Here is a 13489-nt window from a genome sequence, read left to right as displayed (position 1 = left end):
ATTTTGTTATTGGTTACAACCCAAGTGCTTTGTTTTCATCGCTGATACCTTGAATCTAATTAATTACACATTCTGCAGTGGAGGCAGTGAGTGTGTGTGTAAACAACAGGAGAGAGGATATGGCCCTTCAGATATACTAGTGATTTTCTACCATTGACTGACTAAGAGCTGGGACAACTGCAAATGTATTTTTTACCATTCTATTAATGAGCATGATATAGACGCTCTACTTAGTCATAACTTTTAGATCTTGATGAATTTGAAAAATGGAATTCCTCAACTGTTGATCGTATGAAAATATCTCTACGTACCCAGGTAATTTGCTTCATTAATCTCTCTACCGTTTGCTACGGTTCGGATATTTATTATCGCAATCCCTCTCAATTTATATGGGGATTTTTATATTTTATTTATGCTATATTATTTATATTCTTACAGAAATTGTAGTGCACCCCTGTTTACACCCTTGTCCTGATGAAGACCCCGATGTAAGGCCTCAAGTACGCCTACTGCTGTAGCGTGGGGTCGAAACGTCGACGGCTACTTACCCTCCTTCTCAGTTAACACCGCCCGCATTTCTTGGATATTATATACCAGTGTCAATATAGACTTTTTTGAGAATTAATGGGATATCTCTTGAATCCTTTATCTGGCTCAGGGACCTGAAGCCGATATTTTGTGTTAAAATTTGATATATCTTTTTGTCACGACTATTATCCTTCTTTATCAATTTCTTTCTCCTTCGCAGCATCACGCTATTTCACTCCCTTTCCTTTGGGGCACTGTTATGATAACCTATAATTTGCAGTAGTTGCTCATTGTGATTAATTTACAGTGTGTCTAATGTTTTGTCAATATTGCTTTAAATAAATGTGAATAATGTTTACACAATTCACAGGGACCCTCATTTTGTATACTACATAGCACCCAGGTCCCTTGTGGATTTTTCTTGGGTAAAACCCCCCTTTTCTTAACTCATCTGAGCAGGTGCATACCTGCGAGGTTTCTGGTTTTATTCAAATTGTTTCTGAATTTTTCTGTTGAGACCATGGTGGAAAGTGAACTGCTTTCTTACACTGAAGACTACATAAACGCACTTTTACAAGACCAGTCAAACCAATTCCTATCTAACACTAGCTTACATGTGGATGTCACCTTGAGTGACAAGGTCAGTAGACTAGAAAAAAGAGAAAAAACTCATTAGGACACGCTTGCATGGTTATCTATTGACAAAATATTTACAAGAAAATATTATTCCCATTGGTTTACAAATCCAAATAGAACCTGCAATATTTGTTGACGTGCCAAAGTTCAGGGAGGGATTCAGCTACGTCGCAAATAATTGCTCCCGGCACTGGATGGGGCTGGGGGTGGTGTGGTAAATAAAATATTACCCTGGCATAATTTCTAGGCATTAACAATTAGCATGTATCAAATGAGAGGCAGAGAGTCCGTGGTGTCCAAGTTAAAAGGGCTTTATTCCATAACTCGAGTTAAGGGAGAATCTGTTCCATCTCCACTGAGGATCAGGAAGTGTCTTCTAACATTTAATAACAATGAACAACATATATATGACATACTCCTTGTACATAGGGAGGAGCGCTTCAGGCAGAGCAAGACAGAAAATGAGATAAGAGCATGTAGGCGTGCATGAGGGTGTACACTTGATGAGTCATAGGAAGGTGATAGGTAGGTGTCATAGGTGGGTGGTACACAGAGGATGAGTTTGCATGGCAGGTTGGAACTTTGCCCTAATTGTGCATGCAATTTGGTCATGACGTGCAATTGACGTGTAACTGGGAGGAGAGCTGACTTTCAGTCTAGTAGAGAGATCTTTAGTGTCAAGGCGACCAGCACGTCTGGTACTAACTGATATCTTAAGTCAGGGGATGTATTATCTGAAGCAAAGGTTGCTCATCTCTAAAAAGACAGAAAGGGCATATATTTCTTCGTTCATTACATGGGGCTGTGAGCTTTCTGCAGATGCAAGCACTGTGATTTACTTTAATGGAGACAGAGAGGCTAGGCCCTATCTTCCGCGGACGGGTTCTGTTTACCTTTTTCACCGGGCATGCAGATAACTGTTAAGCAAAATATACTGCCTTGGCAGCCCTTGCTGGGCTTCTCTCGGCTGAGCTAGAAGCATGCGAGGTCAGAGATACGTAACTGCAGCCTTCAGTGTGTCAGGAGTCATGAAAAACCCTTAATTCAGAAAGTGGTTCATTACGATATTTATTTAAAAGTGCACAATGCAAAATACATGGGCCTTCATGTTAGCTTAACTTTTGGGAAACTTGATGACAGGCACCTTAATGCAGGACGTGATTGCAGAGGCCTTGTGATTCAGGCCACTAAGAGAAATATGCATGGGTGACATGCACACACATGTAACATAGGGTATAAGTAGGGGGCATCTTGGTCAGGCAAAATTTCATTTTCCTCATTCCCTCCTTGTCCCCTACGTAACCCTTCAGGATACATCTATATTCATGAGACCGTATAGTTGATCATACAGCATCATTTGTTCGTCCTTAACCCTTTGTATACTTGGATGTGGAACACATGCAGTTGCACACAGGCCGCAAATGGCCGGGCCACACTGCAGACAGAGACAGCAACCAAATATCATAAGTAGGATCACTCCTAGGAAGGACAACACTTTCCATCCCCAAGCAGATATCACACCCCAGAGCCAACTGGACCAAGTCCATGTGCCTGGGTCTTGATGTATGTCATGAGCAATCTTGTGGAGCCTTATTATCGCTGCATACACAGATGGTGCGTTATTTGGGATGAAAATGCAACAACTAGATCGGATGACTCTACAAGCTCCGCCCCTATCCGCCAAGATGACGTCTAGAACGAGGCGATTTTGAAGAACGACAAGTCTAATAGCAGACTGCTCCTGGGTCAAGGGCGCCAGGGCAGATTCAGTTATATTTACAACTGTTTCAAGAGTCCTTGTTAACTTGCGTATCAGTTTACTGTTTTGGACGGGACCTATGAAGAAAAAGAAACCTTTGTTGAAATCTGTATATTGCTCCCAAGCTGTTTCAGTCTGATCAATCCCTGCGGAATCTGTCTCCCTCTTTTGTCTAACATGTTCTAGTCGTGAATCTCTATGATAATTGGATGGGGCTAGAAAAACGGGTGGAAGCAGGAACGCTATATAACATGTCCCACCCCAGTCTAAGGGCAGATGTACATAGGCTGTCTGACCGCAAATGAAATAGGTATGGCGTGATGTTTTGAAAGAAGAAAGACCTTTATCATTAAACTCTACTACAGTGTTACACTCGCTGTGTCCCATGAGTACTGAGCCTTTCTTTCTGACACATAAATCACCTTTTGCTGGCAGGACTGAAATAAACGGTGGACCTGTATTTTGCTTGGGCTGAACATTTAACATTATAAAGTTAACGGATGCATTTCCTTGCTCGTACTCTTCATTTTCTAGATCAGTGCCTTTCCTTTAGGGAAACCCGTCTTTGTCTGGAAAACATGCTTCATTCATTACTTTATTCAGGTTTCCATATATCCAGCCACCTGGATAAGCTATGTACTTTCTATCTATTGAGGTCATTAAAGCAAACCATGCTCCACATGACCCATTGTGTGAGAAAGGTAGAGGATAGAATGGCAAAACTCCCTCCGTTTTCTGATAAGGGGGCAGTTGGCCACATACCCAGCAATCAGTTGCATTGCTGGTTTGGTGAGAATGGTGTAACATACGAATAAATGTATTGTTACGAAGTGCAAGTCGATATGACAATTCATGAGGTGGCAATTCACTAAATGTATGCTCTATGGTGCTGTTACTGGAAGAGTGTATATGTGAGGAAATAGGAAAGAAAACATGTAGCAATAAACTGACACAGATTATACCAATGCACAGAATAAAAAGAATGATCAAAGTAACTATACATCTACTGCGTAATAGCTTGCAGTATTTAGCTTTCATTTGGGTTTTCTTGCTATTCTTGTCTGTGATCTTATACATGTCAGAAATCTAGTCTAACCGATTCACCACCGGGTGGGCTTAAACAATTAAACTACGTCTGACTTACTAGATCTTAACTTAGACCTATACTCCTGCTGTGGAGTCTTTTCTAGCAAAGGTGGCGCAAAGTCTGTATTGTCCTTAATTTTTTCAAAAGTTCCAGATTGTCCAAAGTACTTTTTGCAATGATGAAGATGAATCCACCCCTTGCGTCCCTCCACCTTCACTGCAGTCCTCGTGGTCAGTAGTACCAGCTTCGGCTCCTTCCAGCGCGGCTCAAGGGGGCTCGAACGATCAAAATTCCTGATGTGAATATAGTCTCCTGGTGCTATGGCATGCTCCTTGACCTGGGTGTTGTCAGGGAAGGCAGCAGCAACCTGTGAACGACAAGAGAGTAGTGCAGACAACAAGGAAGCCAGGTAATCTGTCAGCATGTTACTGTCAACATCAGTTATTCTTTTAGGCATAGGCGTACCCCACATATTTGGCGGTCTACTGAAGACTACTTCATACGGAGATAGACCTGTTCTGGAATGGGCTACCATACGCATGTAAAAGAGGGCAACCGGCAAGGCTACCATCCAATCCACGCCTTTTTCTGCACAGACCGTTGCAAGTTTTGTCTTAAGTGTCTGATTATGTCTTTCTACAAGGCCCGCTGCTTCTGGGTGTCGCACACAATGGAACTTCCAGGTATATCCTAACAGAAGAGACACTTGTTTCATTAATTCAGAGGAGAATGGCTGACCGTTATCAGAATAGACGACCCGAGGCAATCCATACCTGGGGAAGTACTCGCGCACTAATTGCCTGGCTGTTGTCACAGCAGTATAATCTGAAACTGGATATGCTTCTGTCCATCTAGATAATGCACACACAATGACCAAGACATACTTGTAACCTTTACATCTGTCCATTTGGATATAATCCATCTGGAGAACCTCAAAAGGGTGGTCAGGAGGATGAAATCCGCCTTGTTCCACCGGAATGCCTTTACCTGGATTGAACTGGCAACAGATCATACATGTTCGTACTTTCTGTTTCGCTGCTGCACGCAGGTGCTTGTTAAACCAAATATTCTGTAAGCTGTCTAGCATTGCTTTTTCTCCTAAGTGTGCTGGACTATGAGCTGTGTTTATGATTACTTGTACCATAGAATCTGGGAGAAACCATGTGCTTTTTCCCTTAGTCAGCCAACCTTGGTCAGTCTGGACCCCTCCTTGTTCAGCCCATCTCTTTATCTCATCTGCAGTGGCATGTGTTTGTATGTCGAATACATCTTGAGTGGGATCCCTGACATTCATACATGTTGTCAGTAATGGTACCTCTGTCCTTGTCGTGTCTGTTGGTGTCTGGGCTGTCTGGGCTGTAAGTTTAGCTGTTCGGTCTGCCAGGTCATTACCCTGGGAAATGGTGTCTGTAACTTTGGTGTGAGCTTTGCACTTCAGGATAGAAATGGCTGTAGGTAAATGTATTGCTTCCAACAGGGCTTGAATGAGCTGGCCGTGCTGGATCTTGGTCCCATGGGAGGTCAAGAAACCTCTCTCCCTCCAAAGTACCCCGAAATCATGAACAACGCCAAAAGCATATTGTGAGTCAGTATAAATGTTCACTTTCAAGTGCTTAGCTCTTATGCAGGCTTGTGTCAGAGCGATGAGCTCTGCTGCTTGTGCTGACAGTGTGTCTATTTTCTGTGTCTCTATGACCTCAGTAGCAGTGGTCACAGCATAGGCTGCTACTAATTCTCCTGCACTCGTTCTCATGCATGATCCATCTACATAGAGCGTTAAGTCTGGGTCTGGAAGTGCAATATCTGTCAGGTCTTGTCTTGGTTTCGTCACTATATTCATTACTTCCACACAGTCATGTGGTGGTGCATTTACTGTACTTGAGGGCAAAAGTGTTGCAGGATTCAGAATATTACAACGTCTGATCTCTATGTGTGGTTGAAATAATGTCAGTTCATATCCTGTCAGTCTTGCTACAGTCAAATGTTGTGTTTGTGTCCTGTTTAAGAGAACCTCCACTGCATGTGGAACTTGTACTGTCAGAGGGTGTCCTAGCACTATCGAGTCACTCTGTCTTATGGCTAGGGCTGTTGCTGCAACTGATTTCAGGCATGCAGGCAGAGCCTGGGCCACTGGATCTAGTGTACTAGAAAAATAAGCGCACGGCTTGTGTCTTCCTGCTTGATCTTGTGTGAGGACAGATAACGCTGTTCCATCTCGTTCAGTTACGAAAAGCATAAAAGGTTTACTGTAACATGGAGTTGCTAAAACTGGCGCTTGACATAATGCTCTTTTTAATTCCTCAAATGCCAAGGTGTGTTCTTGTGTCCAAGGGAGGACAGTCGGAGTGGCTGCCTCCTGTGTAGTTAACTGTATGAGTGGTTTGGCTAGATATGCATACTGGGGAATCCATTGCCTACAGTACGAAGTGAGGCCAATAAAGGCACGTACCTCCTTCTGTGTCTTGGGCTGTGAAAGGTTAGCAATGAGCTGAATACGGTCTTGTGTTAGCTGTCTACCCTCCTTGGAAAGCAAGTGTCCAAGATACACCACTTGCTTTTCACAGAATTGCAACTGCGAGGGGGACACCTTGTGCCCCTTGTCAGCCAGAAAATGTAAAACTGTCAGTGATGCATTTTCGCATTCTTTTTCTGAACGTGCTGTAATTAGGAGGTCATCTACGTACTGAAGTAGCGCAGTGTTGGCAGGCATGTGAACACTGTCTAGCTGTCTTTTCAGTGCCTGACTGTAAATACTAGCGCTTTCTGTAAAGCCTTGTGGAGCTCTTGTAAATACAAAGCTACGACCTTTTAATGAGAATCCGAACAGGTACTGGCTATCCGGGTGAATGGGAACACTAAAGAAAGCGTTTTTCAAGTCTATGACAGTAAAGAAAGTAGCCTCAGAATCAATAGCAGTCAGTAATGAAGAAATGTCTGGCACCACTGGATATTGTGGTACTACACATTTGTTCAATTCTCGTAGGTCAATAATTAGTCGGTACACTGGCAGTACACTAGGGTCAGATCGTTTAAGGATAGGAATGACAGGCGAGTTACATACATTCGAGTCTGTCTCTACCACTACTCCTTGTGCAATAAGTTCGTCAACTAATTTCAATAAGGCTGTTTCGGCGTCAGGTGGTAACTTGTATTGTCTAATACGTGGAAGTACTACTCCTGCTTTGAGTGTGACATGGTGTGGCGTTATGTCCATGTAACCTACGTCAGTCGGTCCTTGTGCCCATAGGGTCTGTGGCACATTCTTGAGTCTGTGGTCAAAATCAGTCAGTACATAATGTCCCTTAAAATCACGTAAGAACAGGCGTACTCCTTCTGGAGAGCAGCAGATAACTGCTCCTAGGTCTTTTAATGTCTTCATACCAAGTAAGTTTTCTGGACATGACTTAGTAAGTAGCAAGTCAGTGGTACGTGACACTGGACCAACCCCTAGGGAAACTGGTTTAGATACTTCATTAACAATAGGCTTTCCTGAAAATCCCAGGGATACATTCTGTGAGCCCGAGAGAGGTGCCCCTGGAACCTCATCAGGGCTGATGGTAGTTCTGCTCGCCCCTGTGTCAATCAGAAATTTTCGGTCTTGTCCTAACACACGACTATGTACATAAGGACCCTCTTGATCTACAGGTACCTCAATAAGGGGCAAGCCAACTTCCCTCTCGAAGCTGTTTCATGAGAACTGTTGATATTCTGGATAGTCTGACTGTGTGTACTGATACATTTGTGGTGTGGCATTAACAGGCGGTGGTGGAGGATAATTCACTACTGTCTGTTGCGTGTTCTGTTGCGTGCTATTCTGTCTAGGAGTGTACTGTCGTTCTTTTGTCTTGCCTGTAACTATATTGTGTTTCAGAATAGTGCAGTCCTTTACAAAGTGACCTGGTTGTTTGCAGTAATTACAGTTCCCTTTGACAGGTGTCGTGTTATGTTTGTTTGAATTCGCCAGTACCGTTTGGGCAACCAGCACTTTCATTTTTGTCTCTTTCATGCGTCTCTTTTCATGATCCTGCTCTTCTCTAATCCTGTTCTGGTGATACTGTAACATCTGTAACATTTGTGAAGGGCTGTTTGCTTGCCAAGTACTCTCAACTTTCAGTACTCTATTCTTGATCTGGGGCAAGGAATTCTCAACTAATTTGCTCACAAAAAGATGTGGAAATGACTCGCTACCAGGCTTAAGGCCACTATTAATAGTAAAACATTTCTCAAATCTAGAATAGAAATCACTTGTGTCCTCTTCCTGTTTCTGTTTACAGGCTGAAATAGCATCCCAGTCTTCCTTTTTAGTGGTCAATAATCTCGGCAAAACTTGTATCAGGAATTCAGGTAGTTCTCTAGCTCTGTCCCCAAGACCAGCCCCCGGGGCCCTGCCTTTTTCTTCTGTTTCCAATGCATCCCAACTTAACTTTTTCTCACCCACTTCCCAATCTTTTTCCTTAAGCTTTTCATAAATCCCTGCAGGTAACAGTACTTTTAATAACTTCAGAATGTCAGCGTACGTATAATCTCCTATGCGGAGGATGTCTTTTAATTCTCGGTGAATCCCCCCTGGGTCTTTATCATGACAAGGCAACATCTTTTTCATTTCCAGAATCTCTAATTTCGTTAAGTGGGTGTAAACATACACCCGTTGTAACTCATTGGCCGCATTCTTGACGGGATGAACCTCTCGTAGGGGGTTCTGTCTGTCTATGTGTACGTTATGTCTACCGTGGTGTGAGACTGGAGGCATGCATGTAGTCAGAGAATCTATGTACTTATGTCGTTGATCCAGAATAACATTAATTAATTCAGTACCTAAACCTGACCATCTGTCTAGTAAAATGTCGTCTAGTAATTTATGCAAGTGACCAGGATCAGAATATTGACTCTCATACAACGTTATCAAGTGTTGGACCATGTAAATACCAGCCAAACGCTGTTCGTTCGGTGGAAGGCTTAAAAAAGTCTGAGCCACTATGTCACTGCTGTATATATTGGAATTGGACACCCACTGGGTGGCTGACCGGGCCAACTCTATTTCGTGTTGTGTGGGAGGTCGCTCGCTCCCTATCCATTGTTTCAGTGCTTTTTCAGTAGCCTGGAATAGAGCTTCAAGGGAATACCTTTCTTTTATAGCTGGCCCTTGTTTACGGTAATCAAGGCACTTGGGTCTGTCAAACTGTCGCGCTTTTCCTACATAATTAATCTTGCCTTTCGGATCCTGACGATCCTCTACCTATTCCGCTGATGACTCGCCCTTCTCGTCAGACTCTTTTCTGTGTCTTTCTATTATTTCCTTTCGTATTTTCTTGTACATGGCATCTATCTGTCCCTGTTTATCATGTCTACCGGGATCTATGTGCTCGCTCCATTCTATCAAACCTTGTTTTACATCTCCGTCTCCTTCGTCTTGTTCCCTGATCAGGCAGTTAATAATAAAACGTAGGATATGGTTCTTAACCCCTACCTTTCTTTGTGCCATGGCTTGTGCTATACTATCTGGTCCCTCCCCCGTTCTAATGAAACGGTACATTTTATCTAGGTGTTCTTTCATGTCTGGTAATGTCTCTAGATATGCAACGGCTTGTCTTAGCCTACGTGAAATCACGACCATTGAACCTTTTCCTGGTTCTGGATCATATACACAAAATGGAATGGCTACATCTACAGTAGGCACCCCTCCCACTGCCCCGTGACCTACGTCATCTTTTACTAGCTGCTGCTGAAGTTGCTGGAGCTGATCTGCTGGTGGGGGTGGAGGGAAACCTGCATTAACGTAGTCCGGTGCGGACTCGTCTAAATACGAGGAAATGAACGCCTCTGATGCTGTCGGCTTTACTCTACGTTCTCTATATGGTACAGGTGGTGGCGTTCGCGACCTACTGGGTCTCTCTGAGGTGGTCACTCTAGCTAGTTCTTCAGCCAGGACGGGATAAATACCAGTAATGACGGCATTTCTTTCTCTATCAGTCTGTTCTGTTTTGACTCGTTCCCCCTCCTCCGGTAGTTCTTTTTCTTTGGCTTTTTCCCCTGCTTGTCTAGTTCTATCTGCTTTATTCAATTCTTTCTCTATTCTCCTATGTGACTCTTTGCGCCACAATTCAATGGCATCCTTCTGAGAGGGTCTTGACTTCTTTTTCCATAGCGCCTCCTCTACTCTCATAATGCATTCAGAATCCCATGTTCCCGAAATTGGCCATCTATACTTTTCCTCCAGGTCCTTTGTATAGTCTACCCATAAATCTAAAAACAAAATGGCATCTAATCCATGCTTATTATACATATAATGACCAGGTGTGTCTTTAGGCGGGATGTTAACTGACTCTTCTAGTATACCTTTTCTGGTCCCTATCTGACGCAACTTTGAAAACAGTGGCATGTTTGAAACCAATATTCACAAAAATAGACCGAAACAATCAACAATCATTCACACACAAACAAATATTAAACACTAAAACAGTTACCACCTAAACTGATACAGAGAGCTAAACATGTACTTGAAAAACTTTATGCACTGAAATACAGTACAGCCATACCGGTCTCAGAAATGAGACACGTCTTTACCGTGCCCACGTTTACCATGGACCCGTCTTGACCGTGAACATGTGAATGGACACGTCTTGACCGTGCTCATATAAATGAGACACGTCTTTACCGTTTTCACGAATAACGTGAACCCGTCTTTACCGTGCCCACGTTTTACCGTGGACCCGTCTTGAAACTTTATGCATTCCCCATAGTGGTACTCACCGGGAAGCAGAATCTTGAAACTTGAAGGCCTCGGATTTCTACGCATGCGCCTCGGAACAGGTGGACCTCTGGAGACCTCGGACCTTGCTCTCTCACGGGTTGGGCTCTGGTTGAGACGATCCGCGTTCCTCACCGCCTCGTATGGATGCCTGGTCGCAGTCCGTCCTCCTCCTGGGCCTGATGGAGTAGCGGGAAGTCCCGCTGCGTGTACACTTCGAAGTCCGTCACGGCTGTGGAAGGGGGCAAAGCTGGACCTACAACACCGGCGCGGGGGGAAAGGGATAGTCCCTATTCGGGCGCCAAATTAATGTGGTAAATAAAATATTACCCTGGCATAATTTCTAGGCATTAACAATTAGCATGTATCAAATGAGAGGCAGAGAGTCCGTGGTGTCCAAGTTAAAAGGGCTTTATTCCATAACTCGAGTTAAGGGAGAATCTGTTCCATCTCCACTGAGGATCAGGAAGGGTCTTCTAACATTTAATAACAATGAACAACATATATATGACATACTCCTTGTACATAGGGAGGAGCGCTTCAGGCAGAGCAAGACAGAAAATGAGATAAGAGCATGTAGGCGTGCATGAGGGTGTACACTTGATGAGTCATAGGAAGGTGATAGGTAGGTGTCATAGGTGGGTGGTACACAGAGGAGGAGTTTGCATGGCAGGTTGGAATTTTGCCCTAATTGTGCATGCAATTTGGTCATGACGTGCAATTGACGTGTAACTGGGAGGAGAGCTGACTTTCAGTCTAGTAGAGAGATCTTTAGTGTCAAGGCGACCAGCACGTCTGGTACTAACTGATATCTTAAGTCAGGGGATGTATTATCTGAAGCAAAGGTTGCTCATCTCTAAAAAGACAGAAAGGGCATATATTTCTTCGTTCATTACATGGGGCTGTGAGCTTTCTGCAGATGCAAGCACTGTGATTTACTTTAATGGAGACAGAAAGGCTAGGCCCTATCTTCCGCGGACGGGTTCTGTTTACCTTTTTCACCGGGCATGCAGATAACTGTTAAGCAAAATATACTACCTTGGCAGCCCTTGCTGGGCTTCTCTCGGCTGAGCTAGAAGCATGCAAGGTCAGAGATACGTAACTGCAGCCTTCAGTGTGTCAGGAGTCATGAAAAACCCTTAATTCAGAAACTGGTTCATTACGATATTTATTTAAAAGTGCACAATGCAAAATACATGGGCCTTCATGTTAGCTTAACTTTTGGGAAACTTGATGACAGGCACCTTAATGCAGGACGTGATTGCAGAGGCCTTGTGATTCAGGCCACTAAGAGAAATATGCATGGGTGACATGCACACACATGTAACATAGGGTATAAGTAGGGGGCATCTTGGTCAGGCAAAATTTCATTTTCCTCATTGGAAACGGCAGCTGAACAAGTTCAATCCCTCACAAAAGAAATTGCGGCACTAAGAGCTGAGATACTTGGAGATAACACTTTAACAAATGCTAAATCTGCTTTGAAGACCCTAGATGCTACACTGAAAGATTTTGATGTTACCACCCAAACTAAGAAATTGGAGAAATTGGCCAAAGACCTGAGAGCATTTGATAAGAAGAACGTTTACCCTTACCTCCAACCGGATTACTACAAACAGGATAATCAGGGTAGTTTTTCAAACCGAGGTAGAGGCGGTAGAGGCAGAAGAACATACACTACCTTTTCTGATTCCTCATACAGCTCCGGAAGTGAATCAGAACCAACAACGCCAGGACCATCATATAACTATCAATATTCAGATTATAGCTACCCTCAGTATCCGCCACCGCCTCCCCATTTTTTAGGAAGAGGCCAGATGCAATGGAGACCTCCACGAGGTCACGGGAACTGGTCCGGGGGACAACAGCGCGGGCAACAATCCGATACAGGGAACCAGAATGGAGGCAGGGGACGTGCACAGAAGCAAGTAACGTTCCGTCCAGAATCCCATGGAAAAAGTTCCACGAGGAGGAACACCTATCGGTGGTGACTATTGCACCTGCACCGGTGACCGAAATTGTTTCTAATCCAATAGTGAATATCTCCAAACATAAGCTAGCTGAAGAAGAACAAAAAGTGTTGAGCAAGGGACTCTCCTATGTTCCGACTACTCCCCCTAACAGGTTCCAACTGAAGACTGAACTTTATAACTTCTTCAGGAAGATCCGCCTCAGATGTTTCTTTAGACATTCAACTGCCCAACAAAGATCATCCGTAACCGGATTAAGAGAACCTTCCACTTTCTTTCCACCATCCTATGCCATGAGCAACAAAATCCTTGCTTTTGAAGATGTTGTTATCCAAGATGTGGAGAATGCAGTTAACAAACCGAAATACATCAGGTATAACTTGAGTAAAAATCAAAAGATAGCCTTAAAAGGTCTGAAGGAGAATGCGGAAATAGTGATTAAGCCCGCGGATAAGGGCGGGGCTATCATGATCCAGGATACCACCGCCTATAAAAAAGAAATCTATAGGCAATTAAGAGATGGAATAAGCTACAAACAAATCAACAGTGATCCATCTAAGGACCTCGCTCTAGTAATTTTACAAACAACACAAAAAGGCCTTGATGATGGTTTTTTGTCTGAGCAAGAATTTAAATTCCTCAATCAGAGTCACCCCCGCCTTGCGACAATTTACACCTTGCCCAAGGTGCATAAGGGCCTGGATAACCCTCCCGGACGCCCAATTGTGTCCGGGTGTGGATCCATGCTGGAACCTCTCTGC

Source organism: Lissotriton helveticus, chromosome 8, assembly GCF_964261635.1.
Source record: "Lissotriton helveticus chromosome 8, aLisHel1.1, whole genome shotgun sequence".
NCBI classification, from domain to species: Eukaryota; Metazoa; Chordata; class Amphibia; order Caudata; family Salamandridae; genus Lissotriton; species Lissotriton helveticus.
This window is presented reverse-complemented; position numbering follows the sequence as displayed.